The 22,560-nt window shown below is 49.6% G+C and overlaps 1 protein-coding gene across 2 annotated transcripts in view; it reads left to right on the forward strand.

Moving 5' to 3' along the window:
• Positions 1–22,560, forward strand: part of LAMB1 (laminin subunit beta 1) — a 728,031-nt gene that overhangs the window by 637,972 nt on the left and 67,499 nt on the right. The gene's annotated exons all lie outside the window — the stretch shown is intronic.

The following is a 22,560-nucleotide window of genomic DNA, read 5'->3' on the forward strand; positions in this document are numbered from 1 at the left end:
TGCCGCCAAAAGTGGGGGCTGGGACCAGGAGGCGGGCATCTCCACTAGCTGGAGTGCCCTGGGGCATTGTAACACGAAGCTTGAGCCTTTGAAGCTCACTGCTAGGTGTTACAGTTCCTGCAGAGGGGAGGTGTGAAGCACCTCCACCCAGAGCAGGCTTTGTTTCTGTCCTCAGAGAGCACAAAGGCTCTCACCGCATGAGGTCAGACACTCGTCTCTCAGCAGCAGGCTGGCACAGACCAGTCAGTCCTGCACTGAGCAATTGGGTAAAATACAGGGGGTATCTCTAAGATGCCCTCTGTGTGCATTTTTTAATAAATCCAACACTGGCATCAGTGTGGGTTTATTATTCTGAGAAGTTTGATACTAAACTTCCCAGTATTCAGTGTAGCCATTATGGAGCTGTGGAATTCGTTTTTGACAGACTCCCAGCCCATATACTCTTATGGCTACCCTGCACTTACAATGTCTAAGGTTTTGCTTAGACACTGTAGGGGCATAGTGCTCATGCACATATGCCCTCACCTGTGGTATAGTGCACCCTGCCTTAGGGCTGTAAGGCCTACTAGAGGGGTGACTTACCTATGCCACAGGCAGTGGGAGGTTGGCATGGCACCCTGAGGGGAGTGCAATGTCGACTTAGTCATTTTCTCCCATCAGCACACACAAGCTGGCAAGCAGTGTCTGTGCTGAGTGAGGGGTCCCTAGGGTGGCATAAGACATGCTGCAGCCCTTAGAGACCTTCCCTGGCATCAGGGCCCTTGGTACCAGAGGTACCAGTTACAAGGGACTTACCTAGGTGCCAGGGTTGTGCCAATTGTGGAAACAATGGTACATTTTAGGTGAAAGAACACTGGTGCTGGGGCCTGGTTAGCAGGGTCCCAGCACACTTCTCAGTCAAGTCAGCATCAGTATCAGGCAAAAAGTGGGGGGTAACTGCAACAGGGAGCCATTTCTTTACATCACTGTCTTGAAGAAATTTCTTAGAGCTCCTCTGTCATGCTTCCAGACCCAACAGCGAAAAAAAAGAATCTGAAGATGGCAACCACTCACAGGAACTTCCAGGATGCACGTCTGATGTCACTCAGGGTATAGAATTACCACCAAATGGCGGTCGATGATGCCCAACAGAGGGGGTAAAAATATAGAGAGAAGACAGACAAGATTCGATTATGGACCCAACCACTAGATGTACAGCTTGTGAATCTAGAAACTCTTAAAAGCGGCAAACTTACTCTTACTGGTAATTAACCTTTTTGTTATACCACATCAATTTTGAGATCTCTCACCAGGAAGCAACCTGCACCACAATAAAGCAGTAAAGCAGACCTGGCATGTTTGTATTCAGTGCTTCATTTTTTTCTGGTGCCTGCAGGATGTGAGTACCAGTACTCATTTTTGGGGAGCCAGTCTTATTTCTCATCTTCAAAATTTGATGTAGAGCAACGAAAATACAGTGAGACTAAACGATTGAAAAACAGTAACAAAAGTAGAGAGCAGGGATGAAAAGGCATGCAGGTATGAAATAGACACAGGATGTATAGGGTGATGGAAGTGACAGACAGGTGGAATCAAGACTGGGTATCCTTAAGATCTAGCAATCTTGGTATTCAACAGTGCTCATGGCAAACTCCAAAGAAAACTATAAGGAGGCCCTTCCAAGTGTTTGGTCACCTATTAATCATTGTTTGTAAGTAGCTGTATCTGCATAGCGCAGACTAAACTGGAAAGCAACTGGGCGCTATACCAATGTACAGTAACCTTGCTATCCTGTGTTTAAACCAAATGCTAAAATTGCTCATCAAAGTACCAATGATGCTATGTAAGGAAATGCCTCCTTGGCATGGTTACCCCCTGACTTTTTGCCTTTGCTGATGCTATGTTTTGATTTGAAAGTGTGCTGAGGCCTGCTAACCAGGCCCCAGCACCAGTGTTCTTTCCCTAACCTGTACTTTTGTATCCACAATTGGCACACCCTGGCATCCAGGTACCAAGGGCCCTGATGCCAGGGAAGGTTTCTAAGGGCTGCAGCATATCTTATGCCACCCTGGGGACCCCTCACTCAGCCCAGACACACTGCTTGCCAGCTTGTGTGTGCTGGTGAGGACAAAACGAGTAAGTCGACATGGCACTCCCCTCAGGGTGCCATGCCAACCTCACACTGCCTATGCAGTATAGATAAGTCACCATTCTAGCAGGCCTTACAGCCCTAAGGCAGGGTGCACTATACCATAGGTGAGGGCACCAGTGCATGAGCACTGTGCCCCTACAGTGTCTAAGCCAAACCTTAGACATTGTAAGTGCAGGGTAGCCATAAGAGTATATGGTCTGGGAGTCTGTCAAACACGAACTCCACAGCACCATAATGGCTACACTGAAAACTGGGAAGTTTGGTATCAAACTTCTCAGCACAATAAATGCACACTGATGCCAGTGTACATTTTATTGTAAAATACACCCCAGAGGGCACCTTAGAGGTGCCCCCTGAAACTTTAACCAACTACCTGTGTAGGCTGACTGGTTCTAGCAGCCTGCCACCCTCGAGACCAGTTGCTGGCCCCATGGGGAGAGTGCCTTTGTCACTCTGAGGCCAGTAACAAAGCCTGCACTGGGTGGAGATGGTAACACCTCCCCCAGGCAGGAGCTGTAACACCTGGCGGTGAGCCTCAAAGGCTCACCCCCTTTGTTCCAGCACCGCAGGGCACTCCAGCTAGTGGAGTTGCCGCCCCCCTCCGGCCACGGCCCCACTTTTGGCGGCAAGGCCGGAGAAAATAATGAGAATAACAAGGAGGAGTCACTGGCCAGTCAGGACAGCCCCTAAGGTGTCCTGAGCTGAAGTGACTCTAACTTTTAGAAATCCTCCATCTTGCAGATGGAGGATTCCCCCAATAGGGATAGGATTGTGACCCCCTCCCCTTGGGAGGAGGCACAAAGAGGGTGTACCCACCCTCAGGGCTAGTAGCCATTGGCTACTAACCCCCCAGACCTAAACACGCCCTTAAATTTAGTATTTAAGGGCTTCTCTGAACCTAAGAATTTAGATTCCTGCAACTACAAGAAGAAGAGGACTGCTGAGCTGAAAAACCCCTGCAGAAGAAGAAAGAAGACACCAACTGCTTTGGCCCCAGTCCTACCGGCCTGTCTCCTGCCTTCTAAAGAAACCTGCTCCAGCTACGCTTTCCCCAGGACCAGCGACCTCTGAATCCTCAGAGGACTGCCCTGCTTCAAGAGGAACAAGAAACTCCCGAGGACAGCGGCCCTGTTCCAAAAAGACTGCAACTTTGTTTCAGAGGAGCAGATTTAAAGACCCCTGCAATCCCCACAAGAAGCGTGAGACTTGCAACACTGCACCCGGCGACCCCGACTCGACTGGTGGAGAAACAACGCTACAGGGAGGACCCTCCGGCGACTCCAAGACTGTGAGTAACCAAAGTTGTCCCCCCTGAGCCCCCACAGCGACGCCTGCAGAGGGAATCCCGAGGCTCCCCCTGACCGCGACTGCCTGACTCTGAAATCCCGACGCCTGGAAAAGACCCTGCACCCGCAGCCCCCAGGACCTGAAGGATCGGAACTCCAGTGCAGGAGTGACCCCCAGGAGGCCCTCTCCCTTGCCCAGGTGGTGGCTACCCCGAGGAGCCCCCCCCTTGCCTGCCTGCACCGCTGAAAAGACCCCTTGGTCTCTCATTGAAAACAATTGGAAACCCGACGCGTGTTTGCACACTGCACCCAGCCGCCCCGCGCTGCTGAGGGTGTACTTTTTGTACTTACTTGTGTCCCCCCTGGTGCCCTACAAAACCCCCCTGGTCTGCCCTCCGAAGACGCGGGTACTTACCTGCTGGCAGACTGGAACCGGGTCACCCCCTTCTCTCCATTGAAGCCTATGTGTTTTGGGCACCTCTTTGACCTCTGCACCTGACTGGCCCTGAGCTGCTGGTGTGGTAACTTTGGGGTTGCTCTGAACCCCCAACGGGGGTAAACTAAGAAAATATATTTTTCTATACAAACACCTATTGGCTGGAATTGTCTGAGTGTGTGTTTTCTCATTTATTGCCTGTGTGTATGTACAACAAATGCTTAACACTACTCCTTTGATAAGCCTACTGCTCGACCACACTACCACAAAATAGAGCATTAGTGTTATCTCTTTTTGCCACTATCTTACCTCTAAGGGGAACCCTTGGACTCTGTGCATGCTGTTCCTTACTTTGAAATAGCACATACAGAGCCAACTTCCTACATTGGTGGATCAGCGGTGGGGTACAAGACTTTGCATTTGCTGGACTACTCAGCCAATACCTGATCAGACGACAAATTCCAAAAATTGTCATTAGAAATTGATTTTTGCAATTTGAACTTTTTTTCTAAATTCTTAAAAGTCCTGCTAGGGCCTTGTGTTAGTCCCTGTTAGCATTTCTTTTAGAGTTTAAACGTTTTGTGAAAGTTTGAATTAGAACCTAGAACTAGTTTTAGATTCTTAAAAGAAATTCCAACTTTTAGAAGCATAATGTCTAGTACAGAGATGAATGTGGTGGAACTCGACACCACCCCTTACCTCCATCTTAAGATGAGGGAGCTAAGGTCACTCTGTAAAATAAAGAAAATAACCATGGGCCCCAGACCTTCCAAACTACAGCTCCAGGAGCTTTTGGCAGAGTTTGAAAAGGCCAACCCTTCTGAGGATGGCAACACAGAGGATGAAGATAGTGACTTGGAGGAAAATTCCCCCCTACCAGTCCTATTTAGGGAGAACAGGGCCTCTCAAGCCCTGTCTCCAAACATAATAGTCAGAGATGCTGTTCCCCTCACAGGAGGGACCAACTTCTCTGAAATCACTGAGGATAACTCCAGTGAAGAGGACATCCAGTTACCCAGGATGGCCAAAAGATTGGCTTTGGAAAGACAGATCCTAGCCATAGAAAGGGAAAGACAAGAGATGGGCCTAGGACCCATCAATGGTGGCAGCAACATAACTAGGGTCAGAGATTCTCCTGACATGTTGAAAATCTCTCAAGGGATTGTAACTAAATATGAAGATGGTGATGACATCACCAAATGGTTCACAGCTTTTGAGAGGGCTTGTGTAACCAGAAAAGTGAACAAATCTCACTGGGGTGCTCTCCTTTGGGAAATGTTCACTGGAAAGTGTAGGGATAGACTCCTCACACTCTCTGGAAAAGATGCAGAATCCTATGACCTCATGAAGGGAACCCTGATTGAGGGCTTTGGATTCTCCACTGAGGAGTATAGGATTAGATTCAGGGGGGCTCAAAAATCCTCGAGCCAGACCTGGGTTGACTTTGTAGACTACTCAATAAAAACACTAGATGGTTGGATTCAAGGCAGTGGTGTAAGTAATTATGATGGGCTGTACAATTTATTTGTGAAAGAACACCTATTAAGTAATTGTTTCAATGATAAACTACATCAGCATCTGGTAGACCTAGGACCAATTTCTCCCCAAGAATTGGGAAAGAAGGCGGACCATTGGGTCAAGACTAGGGTGTCCAAGACTTCCACAGGGGGTGACCAAAAGAAAGGGGTCACAAAACCTCCCCAGGGGAAGGGTGGTGAGACAGCCAAAATCAAAAATAGTAAAGAGTCTTCTACAGGCCCCCAAAAACCTGCACAGGAGGATGGGCCCAGAGCCTCTTCACAAAACAATTTTGGGTACAAGGGTAAAAACTTTGATCCCAAGAAGGCCTGGTGTTGTAGCTGTAATCAGCCTGGACACCAAACTGGAGACAAGGCCTGTCCCAAGAAAACAACCACTTCTAACTCCACTCCAGCTAACACTGGAATGGCTAGTCTCCAAGTGGCATCAACAGTGTGCCCAGAGCAAATCAGGTGTCACACTGAAGCTACATTAGTCTCTGAGGGTGGGGTGGATTTAGCCACACTGGCTGCCTGGCCTCCTAACATGCAAAAATACAGGCAGCAGCTCTTAATCAATGGGACAAGTGTAGAAGGCCTGAGGGATACAGGTGCCAGTGTCGCCATGGTGACAGAGAAACTGGTTTCCCCTGGTCAATACCTGACTGGACAAACTTATCCAGTCACCAATGCTGACAATCAAACTAAAGTACATCCCATGGCTATGGTAACTTTAGAGTGGGGAGTGGTCAATGGCCTGAAACAGGTGGTGGTCTCCTCAAATATCCCAGTAGACTGTTTGCTTGGAAATGACCTGGAGTCCTCAGCATGGGCTGAGGTAGAATTGAAAACCCATGCAGCCATGCTGGGTATCCCTGAACTGGTGTGTGTCAAGACAAGGGCACAGTGCAAGGCACAGGGTGAAAAAGTAGAGCTGGAGTCTGGAAAAAGGGCCCAGCCTACCAAGAGAAAAGGAAAGTCAGCTGGGAAACCAGCTGCAACACAACACCAAAAAGAGAACCTCTCTTCTCAGGAAGAAGTTCTGCCCTCTGAGGGAACTGAGCCTATGGAGCTGGAACCTTATCAGGTTGAGCTCTTAGGCCCAGGGGGACCCTCAAGGGAGCAGTTGTGTAAGGGTCAAGAACCCTGTCCGTCTCTTGAAGGCCTTAGGCAGCAAGCTGCTGAAGAGTCCAATGGCAAGAAAACTGGAACACATAGGGTCTAGTGGGAAGATGGACTCCTGTACACTGAGGCAAGAGATCCCAAACCTGGTGCCACTAGGAGAGTGGTAGTGCCTCAGGAGTTCAGAGAGTTTATTCTGACCTTAGCCCATGATTTTCCCCTTGCTGGGCATTTGGGACAAACCAAGACGTGGGAGAGGTTAGTCAACCACTTCTACTGGCCCAACATGTCCCTGAAAGTTAAGGAGTTTTGTGTCTCCTGTACCACCTGTCAAGCCAGTGGTAAGACAGGTGGGCATCCAAAGGCCCCCCTCATTCCACTTCCAGTGGTGGGGGTCCCCTTTGAAAGAGTAGGTGTGGACATAGTGGGTCCACTTGAACCTCCCACAGCCTCAGGAAATATGTACATCCTAGTAGTAGTGGATCATGCTATTAGGTATCCTGAAGCTATTCCCCTTAGGTCGACTACTGCCCCTGCAGTAGCCAAGGCCCTCATTGGTATCTTTACCAGAGTGGGCTTCCCTAAGGAGGTGGTGTCTGACAGAGGTACCAACTTCATGTCAGCATACCTGAAACACATGTGGAATGAGTGTGGAGTGACTTATAAATTCACTACACCCTATCATCCACAAACTAATGGCCTTGTTGAGAGATTCAACAAGACATTAAAGGGCATGATCATGGGGCTCCCAGAAAAACTCAAAAGGAGATGGGATGTCCTCTTGCCATGTCTGCTTTTCACTTACAGAGAGGTGCCTCAGAAGGGAGTAGGGTTCTCACCCTTTGAACTTCTGTTTGGCCACCCTGTAAGGGGACCACTAGCTCTTGTGAAAGAAGGCTGGGAGAGACCTCTTCATGAGCCTAAACAAGACATAGTGGACTATGTACTTGGCCTTCGCTCAAGGATGGCCGAGTACAAGGAAAAGGCAAGTAAAAACCTTGAGGCCAGCCAACAGCTCCAGAAGTTTTGGTATGACCAAAAGGCTGCACTGGTTGAATTTCAACCAGGGCAGAAAGTCTGGGTTTTGGAGCCTGTGACTCCCAGGGCACTCCAGGACAGATGGAGTGGCCCTTAGCCAGTGCTAGAGAGGAAGAGTCAGGTCACCTACTTGGTGGACCGGGGTACTAGCAGGAGCCCCAAGAGGGTGATCCATGTGAACCGCCTTAAGCTCTTCCATGACAGGGCTGATGTGAATCTGTTGATGGTAACAGATGAGGACCAGGAAGCTGAGAGTGAGCCTCTCCCTGATCTCCTCTCATCAGACCCTAAAGATGGCTTAGTGGATGGAGTGATCTATTCAGACACCCTCTCTAGCCAACAGCAATCTGACTGTAGGAAGGTCCTGCAGCAGTTTGCTGAGCTCTTTTCCCTAACCCCTTGTCAGACACACCTGTGTACCCATGATGTGGAGACAGCATGCCTGTCAAAAACAAAATATTCCGACAGTCTGACCAAGTTAAGGAAAGCATCAAGGTGGAAGTCCACAAGATGCTGGAATTGGGAGTAATTGAGCACTCTGACAGCCCCTGGGCTAGCCCAGTGGTCTTAGTCCCCAAACCTCACACCAAAGATGGAAAGAGAGAGATGAGGTTTTGTGTGGACTACAGAGGACTTAATTCTGTCACCAAGACAGATGCCCATCCCATTCCTAGAGCTGATGAACTGATTGATAAATTAGGGGCTGCCAAATTCTTAAGTACCTTTGACTTAACAGCAGGGTACTGGCAAATCAAAATGGCCCCTGGAGCAAAAGAAAAGACAGCATTCTCCACACCTGATGGTCATTATCAGTTCACTGTTATGCCCTTTGGTTTAAAGAATGCCCCTGCCACCTTCCAAAGGTTGGTGAATCAAGTCCTTGCTGGCCTGGAGTCCTTTAGTGCAGCTTATCTTGATGATATTGCTGTCTTTAGCTCCAACTGGCAGGATCACCTGGTCCACCTGAACAAGGTTTTGAAGGCTCTGCAATCAGCAGGACTCTCTATCAAGGCATCCAAATGCCAGATAGGGCAGGGAACTGTGGTTTACTTGGGACACCTTGTAGGTTGAGGCCAAGTTCAGCCACTCCAGCCTAAGATCCAGACTATTCTGGAGTGGGCAGCTCCAAAAACCCAGACTCAAGTCAGGGCATTCCTTGGCTTGACTGGGTACTATAGGAGGTTTGTGAAGGGATATGGATCCATTGTGACAGCCCTCATAGAACTCACCTCCAAGAAAATGCCCAAGAAGGTAAACTGGACTGTAGAATGCCAACAGGCCTTTGACACCCTGAAACAAGCTATGTGCACAGCACCAGTTCTAAAAGCTCCAGATTACTCCAAGCAATTCATTGTGCAGACAGATGCCTCTGAACATGGGATAGGGGCAGTGTTGTCCCAAGCAAATGATGGTGGCCTTGACCAGCCTGTTGCTTTCATTAGCAGGAGGTTACTCCCCAGGGAGCATCGTTGGAGTGCCATTGAGAGGGAGGCCTTTGCTGTGGTTTGGTCACTGAAGAAGCTGAGACCATACCTCTTTGGTACTCACTTTGTAGTTCAAACTGACCACAGACCTCTCAGATGGCTGATGCAAATGAAAGGTTGTAGGAAGTTGGCTCTGTATGTGCTATTTCAAAGTAAGGAATAGCATGCACCGAGTCCAAGGGTTCCCCTTAGAGGTAAGATAGTGGCAAAAAGAGATAATACTAATGCTCTATTTTGTGGTAGTGTGGTCGAGCAGTAGGCTTATCCAAGGAGTAGTGTTAAGCATTTGTTGTACATACACATAGACAATAAATGAGGTACACACACTCAGAGACAAATCCAGCCAATAGGTTTTTGTATAGAAAAATATCTTTTCTTAGTTTATTTTAAGAACCACAGGTTCAAATTCTAAATGTAATATCTCATTCGAAAGGTATTGCAGGTAAGTACTTTAGGAACTTCAAATAATCAAAATTGCATGTATACTTTTCAAGTTATTCACAAATAGCTGTTTTAAAAGTGGACACTTAGTGCAATTTTCACAGTTCCTAGGGGAGGTAAGTATTTGTTAGGTTAACCAGGTAAGTAAGACACTTACAGGGCTTAGTTCTTGGTCCAAGGTAGCCCACCGTTGGGGGTTCAGAGCAACCCCAAAGTCACCACACCAGCAGCTCAGGGCCGGTCAGGTGCAGAGTTCAAAGTGGTGCCCAAAACACATAGGCTAGAATGGAGAGAAGGGGGTGCCCCGGTCTGCTTGCAGGTAAGTACCCGCGTCTTTGGATGGCAGACCAGGGGGGTTTTGTAGGGCACCGGGGGGGACACAAGCCCACACAGAAATTTCACCCTCAGCAGCGCGGGGGCGGCCGGGTGCAGTGTAGAAACAAGCGTCGGGTTAGTAATGGAAGTCAATGGGAGATCTAGGGATCTCTTCAGCGCTGCAGGCAGGCAAGGGGGGGGTTCCTCGGGGAAACCTCCACTTGGTCAAGGGAGAGGGACTCCTGGGGGTCACTCCTCCAGTGAAAGTCCGGTCCTTCAGGTCCTGGGGGCTGCGGGTGCAGGGTCTCTCCCAGGCGTCGGGACTTTAGGTTCAAAGAGTCGCGGTCAGGGGAAGCCTCGGGATTCCCTCTGCAGGCGGCGCTGTGGGGGCTCAGGGGGGACAGGTTTTTGTACTCACAGTCTTAGAGTAGTCCTGGGGTCCCTCCTGAGGTGTTGGATCGCCACCAGCCGAGTCGGGGTCGCCGGGTGCAGTGTTGCAAGTCTCACGCTTCTTGCGGGGAGCTTGCAGGGTTCTTTAAAGCTGCTGGAAACAAAGTTGCAGCTTTTCTTGGAGCAGGTCCGCTGTCCTCGGGAGTTTCTTGTCTTTTTGAAGCAGGGGCAGTCCTCAGAGGATGTCGAGGTCGCTGGTCCCTTTGGAAGGCGTCGCTGGAGCAGGATCTTTGGAAGGCAGGAGACAGGCCGGTGAGTTTCTGGAGCCAAGGCAGTTGTCGTCTTCTGGTCTTCCTCTGCAGGGGTTTTCAGCTAGGCAGTCCTTCTTCTTGTAGTTGCAGGAATCTAATTTTCTAGGGTTCAGGGTAGCCCTTAAATACTAAATTTAAGGGCGTGTTTAGGTCTGGGGGGTTAGTAGCCAATGGCTACTAGCCCTGAGGGTGGGTACACCCTCTTTGTGCCTCCTCCCAAGGGGAGGGGGTCACAATCCTAACCCTATTGGGGGAATCCTCCATCTGCAAGATGGAGGATTTCTAAAAGTCAGAGTCACCTCAGCTCAGGACACCTTAGGGGCTGTCCTGACTGGCCAGTGACTCCTCCTTGTTTTTCTCATTATTTTCTCCGGCCTTGCCGCCAAAAGTGGGGCCTGGCCGGAGGGGGCGGGCAACTCCACTAGCTGTAGTGTCCTGCTGGGTTGGCACAAAGGAGGTGAGCCTTTGAGGCTCACCGCCAGGTGTGACAATTCCTGCCTGGGGGAGGTGTTAGCATCTCCACCCAGTGCAGGCTTTGTTACTGGCCTCAGAGTGACAAAGGCACTCTCCCCATGGGGCCAGCAACATGTCTCGGTTTGTGGCAGGCTGCTAAAACTAGTCAGCCTACACAGACAGTCGGTTAAGTTTCAGGGGGCACCTCTAAGGTGCCCTCTGGGGTGTATTTTACAATAAAATGTACACTGGCATCAGTGTGCATTTATTGTGCTGAGAAGTTTGATACCAAACTTCCCAGTTTTCAGTGTAGCCATTATGGTGCTGTGGAGTTCGTGTTTGACAAACTCCCAGACCATATACTCTTATGGCTACCCTGCACTTACAATGTCTAAGGTTTTGTTTAGACACTGTAGGGGTACCATGCTCATGCACTGGTACCCTCACCTATGGTATAGTGCACCCTGCCTTAGGGCTGTAAGGCCTGCTAGAGGGGTGTCTTACCTATACTGCATAGGCAGTGAGAGGCTGGCATGGCACCCTGAGGGGAGTGCCATGTCGACTTACTCGTTTTGTCCTCACTAGCACACACAAGCTGGCAAGCAGTGTGTCTGTGCTGAGTGAGAGGTCTCCAGGGTGGCATAAGACATGCTGCAGCCCTTAGAGACCTTCCTTGGCATCAGGGCCCTTGGTACTAGAAGTACCAGTTACAAGGGACTTATCTGGATGCCAGGGTCTGCCAATTGTGGATACAAAAGTACAGGTTAGGGAAAGAACACTGGTGCTGGGGCCTGGTTAGCAGGCCTCAGCACACTTTCAATTGTAAACATAGCATCAGCAAAGGCAAAAAGTCAGGGGGCAACCATGCCAAGGAGGCATTTCCTTACACAACCCCCCCCCAAACGAAAGAGGATGAGACTAACCTTTCCCAAGAGAGTCTTCATTTTCTAAGTGGAAGAACCTGGAAAGGCCATCTGCATTGGCATGGGCAGTCCCAGGTCTGTGTTCCACTATAAAGTCCATTCCCTGTAGGGAGATGGACCACCTCAACAGTTTAGGATTTTCACCTTTCATTTGCATCAGCCATTTGAGAGGTCTGTGGTCAGTTTGAACTAGGAAGTGAGTCCCAAAGAGGTATGGTCTCAGCTTCTTCAGGGACCAAACCACAGCAAAGGCCTCCCTCTCAATGGCACTCCAACGCTGCTCCCTGGGGAGTAACCTCCTGCTAATGAAAGCAACAGGCTGGTCAAGGCCATCATCCTTTGTTTGGGACAAAACTGCCCCTATCCCATGTTCAGAGGCATCAGTCTGCACAATGAACTGCTTAGAATAATCTGGAGCTTTGAGAACTGGTGCTGAGCACATTGCTTGTTTCAGGGTGTCAAAGGCCTGTTGGCATTCCACAGTCCAGTTCACTTTCTTGGGCATTTTCTTGGAGGTGAGTTCAGTGAGGGCTGTCACAATGGATCCATATCCCTTCACAAACCTCCTGTAATACCCAGTCAAGCCAAGGAATGCCCTGACTTGAGTCTGGGTTTTTGGAGCTACCCAGTCCAGAATAGTCTGGATCTTGGGTTGGAGTGCCTGAACTTGGCCTCCACCTACAAGGTGGCCCAAGTAAACCACAGTTCCCTGCCCAATCTGGCATTTGGATGCCTTGATAGAGAGGCCTGCAGATTGCAGAGCCTTCAAAACCTTCTTCAGGTGGACCAGGTGATCCTGCCAGGTGGAGCTAAAGACAGCAATATCATCAAGATAAGCTGTGCTAAAGGACTCCAAGCCAGCAAGGACTTGATTCACCAACCTTTGGAAGGTGGCAGGGGCATTCTTTAAACCAAAGGGCATAACAGTAAACTGATAATGCCCATCAGGTGTGGAGAATGCTGTCTTTTCTTTTGCTCCAGGTGCCATTTTTATTTGCCAGTACCCTGCTGTCAAGTCAAAGGTACTTAGAAATTTGGCAGCACCTAATTTATCAATGAGCTCATCAGCTCTTGGAATTGGATGGGCATCTGTCTTGGTGACAGAATTGAGCCCTCTGTAGTCCACACAAAACCTCATCTCTTTCTTTCCATCTTTGGTGTGAGGTTTGGGGACTAAGACCACTGGGCTAGCCCAGGGGCTGTCAGCGCTCAATTACTCCCAATTCCAGCATCTTGTGGACTTCCACCTTGATGCTTTCCTTAACATGGTCAGACTGTCTAAAGATTTTGTTTTTGACAGGCATGCTGTCTCCTGTGTCCACATCATGGGTACACAGGTGTGTCTGACCAGGGGTTAAGGAGAAGAGTTCAGGAAACTGTTGTAGGACTCTCCTACAATCAGCTTGCTGTTGGCCAGAGAGGGTGTCTGAGTAGATCACTCCATCTACTGTGCCATCTTTTGGGTCTGATGACAGAAGATCAGGGAGAGGTTCACTCTCTGCCTCCTGATCCTCATCTGTTACCATCAACAGATTCACATCAGCCCTGTCATGGAAGAGCTTAAGGCGGTTCACATGGATCACCCTCTTGGGGCTCCTGCTTGTGCCCAGGTCCACCAGGTAGGTGACCTGACTCTTCCTTTCTAGCACTGGGTAAGGGCCACTCCATTTGTCCTGGAGTGCCCTGGGAGCCACAGGCTCCAGAACCCAGACTTTCTGCCCTGGTTGGAACTCAACCAGTGCAGCCTTTTGGTCATACCAAAACTTCTGGAGCTGTTGGCTGGCCTCAAGGTTTTTGGTTGCCTTTTCCATGTACTCTGCCATTCTAGAGCGAAGGCCAAGTACATAGTCCACTATGTCTTGTTTAGGCTCATGAAGAGGTCTCTCCCAGCCTTCTTTAACAAGAGCAAGTGGTCCCCTTACAGGATGACCAAACAGAAGTTCAAAGGGTGAGAATCCTACTCCCTTCTGTGGCACCTCTCTGTAAGCGAAAAGCAGACATGGCAAGAGGACATCCCATCTCCTTTTGAGTTTTTCTGGGAGCCCCATGATCATGCCTTTTAATGTCTTGTTGAATCTCTCAACCAAGCCATTAGTTTGTGGATGGTATGGTGTAGTGAATTTGTAAGTCACTCCACACTCATTCCACATGTGTTTTAGGTATGCTGACATGAAGTTGGTACCTCTGTCAGACACCACCTCCTTAGGGAAACCCACTCTGGTAAAGATACCAATGAGGGCCTTGGCTACTGCAGGGGCAGTAGTCGACCTAAGGGGAATAGCTTCAGGATACCTGGTAGCATGATCCACTACTACCAGGATATACATATTTCCTGAGGCTGTGGGAGGTTCTAGTGGACCAACTATGTCCACACCCACTCTTTCAAAGGGAACCCCCACCACTGGAAGTGGAATGAGGGGGGCCTTTGGATGCCCACCTGTCTTACCACTGGCTTGACAGGTGGGGCAGGAGAGGCAAAACTCCTTAACCATGTTGGACATATTGGGCCAGTAGAAGTGGTTGACTAACCTCTCCCACGTCTTGGTTTGTCCCAAATGTCCAGCAAGGGGAATGTCATGGGCCAATGTTAGGATGAACTTCCTGAACAGCTGAGGCACTACCACTCTCCTAGTGGCACCAGGTTTGGGGTCTCTGGCCTCAGTGTACAGGAGTCCATCTTCCCAATAGACCCTATGCGTTCCATTTTTCTTGCCTTTGGACTCTTCAGCAGCTTGCTGCCTAAGGCCTTCAAGAGAGGGACAGGTTTCCTGTCCCTTACACAGCTCCTCCCTTGAGGGTCCCCCTGGGCCTAAGAGCTCAACCTGATAAGGTTCCAGCTCCAAAGGCTCAGTTCCCTCAGAGGGCAGAACTTCTTCCTGAGAAGAGAGGTTCCCTTTCTTTTGCTGTGTTGTAGTTGGTTTCCCAACTGACTTTCCTGTTCTCTTGGTAGGCTGGGCCATTCTTCCAGACTCCAGCTCTACTTGTTCACCCTGTGCCTTGCATTGTGCTCTTGTTTTCACACACACCAGTTCAGGGATACCCAGCATTGCTGCATGGGTTTTTAGTTCTACCTCAGCCCATGCTGAGGACTCCAGGTCATTTCCAAGCAGACAGTCCACTGGGATATTTGAGGAGACCACCACCTGTTTCAGGCCATTGACCCCTCCCCATTCTAAAGTAACCATTGCCATGGGATGTACTTTTTTCTGATTGTCAGCGTTGGTGACTGTGTAAGTTTTTCCAGTCAGGTATTGGCCAGGGGAAACCAGTTTCTCTGTCACCATGGTGACACTGGCACCTGTATCCCTCAGGCCCTCTATTCTAGTCCCATTAATTAAGAGTTGCTGTCTGTATTTTTGCATGTTAGGCGGCCAGACAGCTAGTGTGGCTAAATCCACCCCACCCTCAGAAACTAGAGTAGCTTCAGTGTGGACCCTGATTTGCTCTGGGCACACTGTTGATCCCACTTGGAGACTAGCCATACCAGTGTTACCTGGATGGGAGTTTGGAGTGGAACCTTTCTTGGGACAGGCCTTGTCTCCAGTTTGGTGTCCATGCTGTTTACAGCTATGACACCAGGCCTTTTTGGGATCAAAGTTTTTACCCTTGTACCCATTGTTTTGTGAAGAGGCTCTGGGCCCACCCTCCTGTGCAGGTTTTTGAGGGCCTGTAGAAGACTCTTTACTATTTTTAGTTTTGGTTGTCTCATCACCCTTCCCCTGGGGAGTCTTTGTGACCCCTTTCTTTTGGTCACCCCCTGTTGAAGTCTTGGACACCCTTGTCTTGACCCAATGGTCCGCCTTCTTTCCCAATTCTTGGGGAGAAATTGGTCCTAGGTCTACCAGATGCTGATGCAGTTTATCATTGAAACAATTACTCAATAGGTGTTCTTTCACAAATAAATTGTACAGCCCATCATAATTACTTACACCACTGCCTTGAATCCAACCATCTAGTGTTTTCACTGAGTAGTCAACAAAGTCAACCCAGGTCTGGCTCGAGGATTTTTGAGCCCCCCTGAACCTAATCCTGTACTCCTCAGTGGAGAATCCAAAGCCCTCAATCAGGGTACCCTTCATGAGGTCATAAGATTCTGCATCTTTTCCAGAGAGTGTGAGGAGTCTATCCCTACACTTTCCAGTGAACATTTCCCAAAGGAGAGCACCCCAGTGAGATCTGTTCACTTTTCTGGTTACACAAGCCCTCTCAAAAGCTGTGAACCATTTGGTGATGTCATCACCATCTTCATATTTTGTCACAATCCCTTTGGGGATTTTTAACATGTCAGGAGAATCTCTGACCCTATTTATATTGCTGCCACCATTGATGGGTCCTAGGCCCATCTCTTGTCTTTCCCTTTCTATGGCTAGGAGCTGTCTCTCTAAAGCCAATCTTTTGGCCATCCTGGCTAACAGGAGGTCATCTTCACTGAGAGCATCCTCAGTGATTTCAGAAATGTGGGACCCTCCTGTGAGGGACTCACTATTTCTGACTAACACAGTTGGAGACAGGACTTGAGGGGTCCTGTTCTCCCTATTTAGGACTGGAGGAGGGACATTGGCCTCCAAGTCACTAATTTCTTCCTCTGTGAGGTCATCATCAGAGGGGTTGGCTTTTTCAAACTCTGCCAACAGCTCCTGGAGCTGAATTTTGGTAGGTCTGGAGCCAATGGTTATTTTTTTGATATTACAGAGAGACCTTAGCTCCCTCATCTTAAGATGGAGGTAAGGTGTGGTGTCGAGTTCCACCACCTGCATCTCTGTATCAGACATTATTCTGCTAAGAGTTGGAATACTTTTTTAAGAATCTAAAACTGTTTCTAGAATCTAATTCAAACTTTTAACAAACTTTTAAACTCTAAAAAGACAATGCTAAACAGGGACTTAACACACAAGGCCCTAGCAGGACTTTTAAGAATTTAGAAAAATGTCAAATTGCAAAAATGAATTTCTAATGACAATTTTGGAATTTGTCGTGTGATCAGGTATTGGCTGAGTAGTCCAGCAAATGCAAAGTCTTGTACCCCACCGCTGATCCACCAATGTAGGAAGTTGGCTCTGTATGTGCTATTTCAAAGTAAGGAATAGCATGCACCGAGTCCAAGGGTTCCCCTTAGAGGTAAGATAGTGGCAAAAAGAGATAATACTAATGCTCTATTTTGTGGTAGTGTGGTCGAGCAGTAGGCTTATCCAAGGAGTAGTGTTAAGCATTTGTAGTACATACACATAGACAATAAATGAGGTACACACACTCAGAGACAAATCCAGCCAATAGGTTTTTGTATAGAAAAATATCTTTTCTTAGTTTATTTTAAGAACCACAGGTTCAAATTCTACATGTAATATCTCATTCGAAAGGTATTGCAGGTAAGTACTTTAGGAACTTCAAATCATCAAAATTGCATGTATACTTTTCAAGTTATTCACAAATAGCTGTTTTAAAAGTGGACACTTAGTGCAATTTTCACAGTTCCTAGGGGAGGTAAGTATTTGTTAGGTTAACCAGGTAAGTAAGACACTTACAGGGCTTAGTTCTTGGTCCAAGGTAGCCCACCGTTGGGGGTTCAGAGCAACCCCAAAGTCACCACACCAGCAGCTCAGGGCCGGTCAGGTGCAGAGTTCAAAGTGGTGCCCAAATCACATAGGCTAGAATGGAGAGAAGGGGGTGCCCCGGTTCCGGTCTGCTTGCAGGTAAGTACCCGCGTCTTTGGATGGCAGACCAGGGGGGTTTTGTAGGGCACCGGGGGGGACACAAGCCCACACAGAAATTTCACCCTCAGCAGCGCGGGGGCGGCCGGGTGCAGTGTAGAAACAAGCGTCGGGTTGGTAATGGAAGTCAATGGGAGATCTAGGGATCTCTTCAGCGCTGCAGGCAGGCAAGGGGGGGGTTCCTCGGGGAAACCTCCACTTGGTCAAGGGAGAGGGACTCCTGGGGGTCACTCCTCCAGTGAAAGTCCGGTCCTTCAGGTCCTGGGGGCTGCGGGTGCAGGGTCTCTCCCAGGCGTCGGGACTTTAGGTTCAAAGAGTCGCGGTCAGGGGAAGCCTCGGGATTCCCTCTGCAGGCGGCGCTGTGGGGGCTCAGGGGGGACAGGTTTTTGTACTCACAGTCTTAGAGTAGTCCTGGGGTCCCTCCTGAGGTGTTGGATCGCCACCAGCCGAGTCGGGGTCGCCGGGTGCAGTGTTGCAAGTCTCACGCTTCTTGCGGGGAGCTTGCAGGGTTCTTTAAAGCTGCTGGAAACAAAGTTGCAGCTTTTCTTGGAGCAGGTCCGCTGTCCTCGGGAGTTTCTTGTCTTTTTGAAGCAGGGGCAGTCCTCAGAGGATGTCGAGGTCGCTGGTCCCTTTGGAAGGCGTCGCTGGAGCAGGATCTTTGGAAGGCAGGAGACAGGCCGGTGAGTTTCTGGAGCCAAGGCAGTTGTCGTCTTCTGGTCTTCCTCTGCAGGGGTTTTCAGCTAGGCAGTCCTTCTTCTTGTAGTTGCAGGAATCTAATTTTCTAGGGTTCAGGGTAGCCCTTAAATACTAAATTTAAGGGCGTGTTTAGGTCTGGGGGGTTAGTAGCCAATGGCTACTAGCCCTGAGGGTGGGTACACCCTCTTTGTGCCTCCTCCCAAGGGGAGGGGGTCACAATCCTAACCCTATTGGGGGAATCCTCCATCTGCAAGATGGAGGATTTCTAAAAGTCAGAGTCACCTCAGCTCAGGACACCTTAGGGGCTGTCCTGACTGGCCAGTGACTCCTCCTTGTTTTTCTCATTATTTTCTCCGGCCTTGCCGCCAAAAGTGGGGCCTGGCCGGAGGGGGCGGGCAACTCCACTAGCTGTAGTGTCCTGCTGGGTTGGCACAAAGGAGGTGAGCCTTTGAGGCTCACCGCCAGGTGTGACAATTCCTGCCTGGGGGAGGTGTTAGCATCTCCACCCAGTGCAGGCTTTGTTACTGGCCTCAGAGTGACAAAGGCACTCTCCCCATGGGGCCAGCAACATGTCTCGGTTTGTGGCAGGCTGCTAAAACTAGTCAGCCTACACAGACAGTCGGTTAAGTTTCAGGGGGCACCTCTAAGGTGCCCTCTGGGGTGTATTTTACAATAAAATGTACACTGGCATCAGTGTGCATTTATTGTGCTGAGAAGTTTGATACCAAACTTCCCAGTTTTCAGTGTAGCCATTATGGTGCTGTGGAGTTCGTGTTTGACAAACTCCCAGACCATATACTCTTATGGCTACCCTGCACTTACAATGTCTAAGGTTTTGTTTAGACACTGTAGGGGTACCATGCTCATGCACTGGTACCCTCACCTATGGTATAGTGCACCCTGCCTTAGGGCTGTAAGGCCTGCTAGAGGGGTGTCTTACCTATACTGCATAGGCAGTGAGAGGCTGGCATGGCACCCTGAGGGGAGTGCCATGTCGACTTTCTCGTTTTGTCCTCACTAGCACACACAAGCTGGCAAGCAGTGTGTCTGTGCTGAGTGAGAGGTCTCCAGGGTGGCATAAGACATGCTGCAGCCCTTAGAGACCTTCCTTGGCATCAGGGCCCTTGGTACTAGAAGTACCAGTTACAAGGGACTTATCTGGATGCCAGGGTCTGCCAATTGTGGATACAAAAGTACAGGTTAGGGAAAGAACACTGGTGCTGGGGCCTGGTTAGCAGGCCTCAGCACACTTTCAATTGTAAACATAGCATTAGCAAAGGCAAAAAGTCAGGGGGCAACCATGCCAAGGAGGCATTTCCTTACAAAGGTGAAAATCCAAAACTGTTGAGGTGGTCCATCTCCCTACAGGGAATGGATTTTATAGTGGAACACAGACCTGGGACTGCCCATGCCAATGCAGATGGCCTTTCCAGGTTCTTCCACTTAGAAAATGAAGACTTTCTTGGGAAAGGTTAGTCTCATCCTCTTTCGTTTGGGGGGGGGGGGGGGGGGGTTGTGTAAGGAAATGCCTCCTTGGCATGGTTACCCCCTGACTTTTTGCCTTTGCTGATGCTATGTTTTGATTTGAAAGTGTGCTGAGGCCTGCTAACCACGCCCAAGCACCAGTGTTCTTTCCCTAACCTGTACTTTTGTATCCACAATTGGCACACCCTGGCATCCAGGTAAGTCCCTTGTAACTGGTACCCCTGGTACCAAGGACCCTGATGCCAGGGAATGTTTCTAAGGGCTGCAGCATATCTTATGCCACCCTGGGGACCCCTCACTCAGCCCAGACACACTGCTTGCCAGCTTGTGTGTGCTGGTGAGGACAAAACGAGTAAGTCGACATGGCACTCCCCTCAGGGTGCCATGCCAACCTCACACTGCCTATGCAGTATAGATAAGTCACCCCTATAGCAGGCCTTACAGCCCTAAGGCAGGGTGCACTATACCATTGGTGAGGGCACCAGTGCATGAGCACTGTGCCCCTACAGTGTCTAAGCCAAACCTTAGACATTGTAAGTGCAGGGTAGCCATAAGAGTATATGGTCTGGGAGTCTGTCAAACACGAACTCCACAGCACCATAATGGCTACACTGAAAACTGGGAAGTTTGGTATCAAACTTTTCAGCACAATAAATGCACACTGATGCCTGTGTACATTTTATTGTAAAATACACCCCAGAGGGCACCTTAGAGGTGCCCCCTGAAACTTTAACCAACTACCTGTGTAGGCTGACTGGTTCTAGCAGCCTGCCACACTCGAGACCAGTTGCTGGCCCCATGGGGAGAGTGCCTTTGTCACTCTGAGGCCAGTAACAAAGCCTGCACTGGGTGGAGATGCTAACACCTCCCCCAGGCAGGAGCTGTAACACCTGGCGGTGAGCCTCAAAGGCTCACCCCCTTTGTTCCAGCACCGCAGGGCACTCCAGCTAGTGGAGTTGCCCGCCCCCCTCCGGCCACGGCCCCACTTTTGGCGGCAAGGCCGGAGAAAATAATGAGAATAACAAGGAGGAGTCACTGGCCAGTCAGGACAGCCCCTAAGGTGTCCTGAGCTGAAGTGACTCTAACTTTTAGAAATCCTCCATCTTGCAGATGGAGGATTCCCCCAATAGGGATAGGATTGTGACCCCCTCCCCTTGGGAGGAGGCACAAAGAGGGTGTACCCACCCTCAGGGCTAGTAGCCATTGGCTACTAACCCCCCAGACCTAAACACACCCTTACATTTTGTATTTAAGGGCTTCTCTGAACCTAAGAATTTAGATTCCTGCAACTACAAGAAGAAGAGGACTGCTGAGCTGAAAAACCCCTGCAGAAGAAGAAAGAAGACACGAACTGCTTTGGCCCCAGTCCTACCGGCCTGTCTCCTGCCTTCTAAAGAAACCTGCTCCAGCGACGCTTTCCCCAGGACCAGCGACCTCTGAATCCTCAGAGGACTGCCCTGCTTCAAGAGGAACAAGAAACTCCCGAGGACAGCGGCCCTGTTCCAAAAAGACTGCAACTTTGTTTCAGAGGAGCAGATTTAAAGACCCCTGCAATCCCCGCAAGAAGCGTGAGACTTGCAACACTGCACCCGGCGACCCCGACTCGACTGGTGGAGAAACAACGCTACAGGGAGGACCCTCCGGCGACTCCAAGACTGTGAGTAACCAAAGTTGCCCCCCCTGAGCCCCCACAGCGACGCCTGCAGAGGGAATCCCGAGGCTCCCCCTGACCGCAACTGCCTGACTCTGAAATCCCGACGCCTGGAAAAGACCCTGCACCCGCAGCCCCCAGGACCTGAAGGATCGGAACTCCAGTGCAGGAGTGACCCCCAGGAGGCCCTCTCCCTTGCCCAGGTGGTGGCTACCCCGAGGAGCCCCCCCCTTGCCTGCCTGCACCGCTGAAGAGACCCCTTGGTCTCTCATTGAAAACAATTGGAAACCCGACGCGTGTTTGCACACTGCACCCGGCCGCCCCCGCGCTGCTGAGGGTGTACTTTTTGTGCTGACTTGTGTCCCCCCCCCCCCCGGTGCCCTACAAAACCCCCCTGGTCTGCCCTCCGAAGACGCGGGTACTTACCTGCTGGCAGACTGGAACCGGGTCACCCCCTTCTCTCCATTGAAGCCTATGTGTTTTGGGCACCTCATTGACCTCTGCACCTGACCGGCCCTGAGCTGCTGGTGTGGTAACTTTGGGGTTGCTCTGAACCCCCAACGGTGGGCTACCTTGGACCCAAATCTGAACCCTGTAGGTGGGTTACTTACCTGCAAGAACGAACAATACTTTACCTCCCCCAGGAACTGTGAAAATTGCAGTGTCCACTTTTAAAACAGCCTTTTGTGTTTTATGTGAAAAGTATATATGCTACTGTAATTATTCAAAGTTCCTAAAGTACTTACCTGCAATACCTTTCAAATGAGATATTACATGTAGAATTTGAACCTGTGGTTCTTAAAATAAACTAAGAAAATATATTTTTCTATACAAAAACCTATTGGCTGGAATTGTCTGAGTGTGTGTTTTCTCATTTATTGCCTGTGTGTATGTACAACAAATGCTTAACACTACTCCTTTGATAAGCCTACTGCTCGACCACACTACCACAAAATAGAGCATTAGTATTATCTCTTTTTGCCACTATCTTACCTCCAAGGGGAACCCTTGGACTCTGTGCATGCTATTCCTTACTTTGAAATAGCACATACAGAGCCAACTTCCTACATGCTACTACTGGAAAACAGGTGTTATCTGATTGTCTATGGTCATCTTTTCAAGTCTCCGCTTTGCCGTGGCTCAGGTTTCTCCTCTGAGAAGATAGGCACGTCC

Source organism: Pleurodeles waltl, chromosome 4_1 (genome assembly GCF_031143425.1).
Source record: "Pleurodeles waltl isolate 20211129_DDA chromosome 4_1, aPleWal1.hap1.20221129, whole genome shotgun sequence".
Lineage (NCBI taxonomy): Eukaryota > Metazoa > Chordata > Amphibia > Caudata > Salamandridae > Pleurodeles > Pleurodeles waltl.